At 47.3% G+C, this 5,673-nt stretch overlaps 1 long non-coding RNA gene across 3 annotated transcripts; it reads right to left on the reverse strand.

The window, feature by feature from the left end:
• Nucleotides 1–414: 414 nt before the first annotated feature.
• On the reverse strand, nucleotides 415–5,466 carry LOC139039219 (uncharacterized). Of its 3 annotated transcripts, none has more exons than XR_011492542.1 (3): nucleotides 4,745–5,150; nucleotides 3,490–3,783; nucleotides 415–1,554 (listed from the first exon to the last, which is right to left on the reverse strand). It is a non-coding gene; the product is annotated as an uncharacterized lncRNA (long non-coding RNA). The 3 variants fall into 3 exon arrangements; XR_011492543.1 differs by having other exon boundaries at nucleotides 415–755; nucleotides 4,745–5,148; XR_011492541.1 differs by lacking the exon at nucleotides 415–1,554 and having other exon boundaries at nucleotides 3,440–3,783; nucleotides 4,745–5,466.
• Nucleotides 5,467–5,673: the final 207 nt, after the last annotated feature.

Genomic DNA, 5,673 nt, shown 5'->3' on the forward strand with positions numbered 1-5,673 from the left:
CCGAATCAGCCTGGTAGGGGCCAAACGGCGCCCCCGCCCCTTGGAGGCCGTGAACAGAACTTGGAGGCAACCAGAACTTCGGGGCGCCCCGCCCAAGCCCCGTCCGCCCTCTGGCGCGCGCTCTGAGTAAGCGCTGCAGACGCGTCCCACGTGCCGCGGGCCCCCTCCCCTGAGGCGGGCCCCCTCCCTTGTAGCGGGGCGCTGAAGAGCTGGGCGCAGGGAGCCTCGCTGCTCACCCGGGCCCGCCCTCCGCGTGGCCCCGGAGGGTGTGTGTGTGGGGCGGAGGTGGGGGGGTCTGTGTGGGTCCGTGTGGACCCGACGCGGTGGGACTAGGCCTCCTAACGGCCGCTCTCCCCTACCCCCCAACATCAGCTTGACTTCTGATGTTTTCATCTCCTTCTCTGAGCTGCTTGCTTCAGGGTTAAATTCATTTTATTGCCTGTCTATTTGTAGACTTACATTTCCTTCTCCAGAAAGACTGACAAGGCCCCTCTAATAGATTGGAGGGCTGCGCTCAGAGGTCAAAGGTGCTCACATGCTGGGAAGGGGATCAAAACAGGAGGAGGGCTGCCAAGCACAGCCAGGGCTCCTGTTTGCTGCACAGTCTTCCTAACTGCCAGAATCTCCTCATCTGTCTCAGGTGGGCGGCTCTGCTGGTTCCACTGTATCCAGTTCAACAGGAGCCTAGCCAGAGGATTTCTTCTGAACGTCCACCAAAGGAAGTATCCGTCCTTGGTCTGAGTGGCTGTTGAATCCTGGGCAATTTTGAACGGCCCCATGAGAAAAGCATGCCTAGAAGGGAATCCCTCTCAAGCTACCAACAGTATTTTTCACAGAACTAGAACAACTAACTTCACAGTTTGTTTGGAAACAAAAGATCCCAAATAGCCAAAGCAATTTAAAGAAAGAAGAATGGAACTGGAGGAATCAATCTTCCTGACTTCAGACTATGCTACAAAGCTACAGTCATCAAGACAGTATGGTACTGGCACAAAGACAGAAATACAGATCACTGGAACAAAATAGAAAGTCCAGAGATAAATCCATGCACTTATGGCACCTTATGTTAGACAAAGGAGGCAAAAATATACAGTGGAGAAAAGACAAAGGTCTGTACAGTCAAAGTTATGGTTTTTCCAGTAGTCATGTATGGATGTGAGAGTTGAAACATAAAGAAAGCTGAGCATCAAAGAACTGATGCTTTTGAACTGTGGTGTTGGACCAGACTCTTGAGAGTCCTTTGGACTGCAAGGAGATCCAGCCAGTCCAGCCTAAAGGAAATCAACCCTGAATATTCACTGGAAGGACTGATGCTGGAACTGAAGCTCCAAAGCTTTGGCCACCTGATGTGAAGAGCCGACTCATTAGAAAAGACCCTGATGCTGGGAAAGACTGAAGGCAGGAGGAGACAGGGACAACAGAGGACCAGTTGGTTGGATGGCATCACTGACTAAATGGACATGAGTTTTCAAAAACTCCAGGAGATGGTGAAGGACAGGGAAGCCTGAATGCTGCAGTCCATGGGGTTGCAGAGAGTCGGACATGACTGAGAGGCTGAAAAACAACATGTAAAATAATGAAACCAGAACATTTTCTAACACCAAACACAAAAATAAACTCAAAATGAATTAAAGACTTAAGTGTAAGACCAGAAACTATAAAACTCTTAGAGGAAAACATTGGCAGAACCCGCTCCAACACAAAGAACAGAAGATTCTCCATGTCCCACCTCTCAGAGTAATGGAAATGAATACAAAAATAAACAAATGGGGCCTAATTAAACTTAAGAGCTTTTGCACAATGAAGGAAACTGTAAGTAAGGTGAAAAGACAGCCCTCAGAATGGGAGAAAATATTAGCAAACAAAACAACTCACAAAGAATTAATCTCCAAAATATAAAAGCAGCTCAGGCAGCTCAATACTATAAAAGTGGACAACCCAATCAAAATGTAAGCAAAAGGCCTAGACATTTCTCCAAAGAAGACGTATAGATGTCTAATAAACACATGAAAAGATGCTCAACTTCACTCATTATTAGAGAAATGCAAATCAAAACCACAATGTGGTAACATCTCACACCGGTCAGAATGCCATCATCAAAAAGTCTACAAACAATAAATGCTGGAGAGAGTGTGGAGAAAAGGGACCCCTTTTACACTGTTGGTGGGAATGTAAACTGGTACAGCCACTATGGACAACAGTGTGCAGCTTCCTTAAAAAACTGGGAATAGAAGTGCCATATTACCCAGCAATCCCACTGCTGGACATACACCCCGAGGAAACCAGAAATGAAAGAGACACATGTACCTAAATTTCACTGCAGTACTATTTACAATAGCTAGGACATGGAAGCAACCTAGATGTCCATCGACAAATGAATGGATAAAGAAGTTGTGGTACACATACACAATTGAATATTACTCAGCTGTAAAAAGGAACACATTTGAGTCAGTTCTAATGAGGTGGATGAAGCTAGCACCTATTATACACAGTGAATTAAGTCAGAAAGAGAAAGGCAAATACTGTATATTTATGCATATATATGGAATTTAGAAAGACGGTACCAGTGATCCTACATGCAGGGCAGCAAAGGAGACACAGATGTAAAGAACAGACTTTTGGACTCGGTGGGAGAGGGCGAGGGTGGGATGATTTGAGAGAACAGCACTGAAACATGTGTGTTTTCATATGTGAAACAGATGAGCAGCGCAAACTCAGTGGCAGGAAGCAGGCTGCTCTGCAACGACCCAGAGGGAAGGGGGTGGGGAGGGAGGCGGGGAGGGGGCACATGCCCACCTGCGGCTGATTCATGCTGACATATGGCAAAACCCACCACAATAGTGTAAAGTAATTATCCTCTAATTAAAATTAATTAACTGGGAAAAAAGAAGAATACTGGAGTGGGTAGCCATACCCTTCTCCAGGGGTTCTTCCTGGCCCAGGGTTGAACCCGGGTTTCCCACATGGCAGGCAGATCCTTTGCCATTGGAACCCCCAGGGAGCCCTAAAGGCGCTTCTGTGGTGACCCTGATCATCCTGTCCCCAGGCAGAGCCCACCTGCGCCGTGGAAGCCCCGTCCCTGACTCCACTCTGGCTTTTCAGGGAGCCCTAAAGGCGCTTCTGTGGTGACCCTGATCAGGGAGCCCTAAAGGCGCTTCTGTGGTGACCCTGATCATCCTGTCCCCAGGCAGAGCCCACCCGCGCCGTGGGAGCCCCGTCCCTGACTCCACTCTGGCTTTTCAGGGAGCCCTAAAGGCGCTTCTGTGGTGACCCTGATCATCCTGTCCCCAGGCAGAGCCCACCCGCGCCGTGGGAGCCCCGTCCCTGACTCCACTCTGGCTTTTCTCGCCTGCACAGGTTTGGTGATCGCCTCTGCTGACATTCCTGAGGCGGTACCTCATTGTCACTTCGAAGTCTTTATCTCTAATAAGTCACCATATTGTGCAAATTTTCATAGTTTTTTCTTTAAACATTGTGAATTGTATTTACCTACTGATGTTTTCTTCTGACAGTTTGAGCTTTTTTCATCTCGGTGTGATTGTTCCTCCTGCGTGTGTTTGAGGGCGCCTGTCGTCACAGTCCGCAGCTGTGTTTACTGTGTGTTAGTTGCTCGGTTGTGTCCGACCTTTGTGATCCCATGTATGGGAGTCCTCCAGGCTCCTCCATCCATGGGATTCTTCAGGCAAGAATACTGGAGTGGACTGCTCTTTCCTTCTCCAGGAGACCTTCCTGACCCAGGCATCGAAGCTGAGTCTCCGGCACTGCCGGCAGGGTCTTCACTGTCTGAGACACCAGGGAAGATGATTATTAAGTGCCCCTAAACCATGATTTTCATTCTGCTGTTGCAGGAACACTGGATTGAGTTGCCATTTCCTTCTCTAGGTGAATAATAACAAGCACAAAACATTTAGCTTTCTGGAACCTGGTTCAGAGTAGGTGCTTGCTAAGTATCAGCTCTGTTGATAGGTTAAATTAAAATGAACTTTCAGAAATAATGGGAATATCATTAGTAAACTGTGTAGAAGAAAGAAACATCTGCTGTAGCACATTTCATCAGTTCTTCAGCAAGAATAGAAGCACTGCCTACAGGCACGGTCAGTGACTAAAGAGAAGTGTGCTCTAATCGCCTTTACAATTATCTACATCATGACTTTTATGGGTCTTGACACCTGAAAATTCTGGAGAAAGAAACCTTTGAGTGGAATCAAGAGTGATGACTCATGTATTTTGATCTAGAGTCCCAAAGCCGGGAGCACTGCTTCAGTCTACGGATTTCAAGTGCACAGGGGCTCATCAGGAGTGCTTTTTCCTGGCCTCAGGAGTCTGGCAAGTTCCTGTCTCCAGAGAGTACCCAGATGGGCATTCTAGTAACTCACTGAGACTTAGGAATGTTTCCTGCTTAAGCAATACTTTTGCTTTTATATAGCATGATATTATTTATCTAAGTATCACTTTTGAGGCTATTGGTTCATATAGTTCATTTTCAAAATTTTAACAAATTATCAGGGTAATAGCTAATGTCAGTGACCCCTAAGATAAGAGAGCTTTTTAAAAAAAGAAATAATTCACACATCTGCCAACAAACATGATGCAAAGGTTAGAACCCTCCTACTGTTTCTTCTGTTGAGACTATGACAACGTGTTTTAGCATCATGACTATAAAGTAACCACTTACATAGTCAGCAGTGTAAAGGGCTTTTGTTTCTGTTCTTTGTGGACTTTGGAATATAACGTGTCTACTCACCAAGCAGGCGGTTCTGTAGCAGAAGCATGTGTGGGTTTCAGGTCCACAGCGGCTGAGTCTCCTCACTGCCGGGGCCACTGCCAACCTGCACCAACCGGAGCTTCACCCGGCGTCTGTAACCTCTGAGCACATCTCTCCCCTGGTTGCACCAATCGAAGCTTCACCCGGCATCTGTAACCTCTGAGCACATCTCTCCCCTGGTTGCACCAATCAAAGCTTCACCCGGCGTCTGTAACCTCTGAGCACATCTCTCCCCTGGTTGCACCAATCAAAGCTTCACCAGGCGTCTGTAACTTCTGAGCACATCTCCCCCCAGGTTGCAGGTGACGAATTGACGGTGGAGCCAAAGCAAACAGGCTCCAGGGAGTGGGAGGATCCTCAGGGAGGAGGACTGAGTCTTCAACAAGGCTGATGGGACAGAGTCAAGCTTGTGTAATGAGTAAACACAATGTGTATCTTTTAATTAAATATTAAACCATAATTGAATGAGTGTAGAAAAGTGTCTAACACGACTTAAACCCCAGATTTCAGATGGGGAAGAGCTGCTGTTTTAATCTGAAGGAGCAGAGCCGTGGTTGAGGGGCTAGGGACTGAGGGGTGGGCTGCACTCCCAGCCCCCTTCAATTGACACCACCAGTTTTATCTATTTTATAAATAAGGATTCTCTTCAAAAAATGATTTAAACAGCTCAATCCAATTTCCCATTTTACCAGTGAGACAAGATGAAGCCCAGAGTGGTTAACTGGTCTGGTCACAGTCATCTGGGCCTCAGTCTCCTTTCATCTACAAACGTGGAAGAGCAGGAAAAGCTTCTGCAGCGACAGAGTTGGATACAGTAATAACGCTGTCTCCCACCCTCTGTCCAGACATCCCAGTCCTGTGGGGATGGCTGGGAAAGGGCTAGTAACTCAGTGGTAAGCAGCACAAGC

Source organism: Odocoileus virginianus, chromosome 17 (genome assembly GCF_023699985.2).
Source record: "Odocoileus virginianus isolate 20LAN1187 ecotype Illinois chromosome 17, Ovbor_1.2, whole genome shotgun sequence".
Taxonomy (NCBI): Eukaryota; Metazoa; Chordata; class Mammalia; order Artiodactyla; family Cervidae; genus Odocoileus; species Odocoileus virginianus.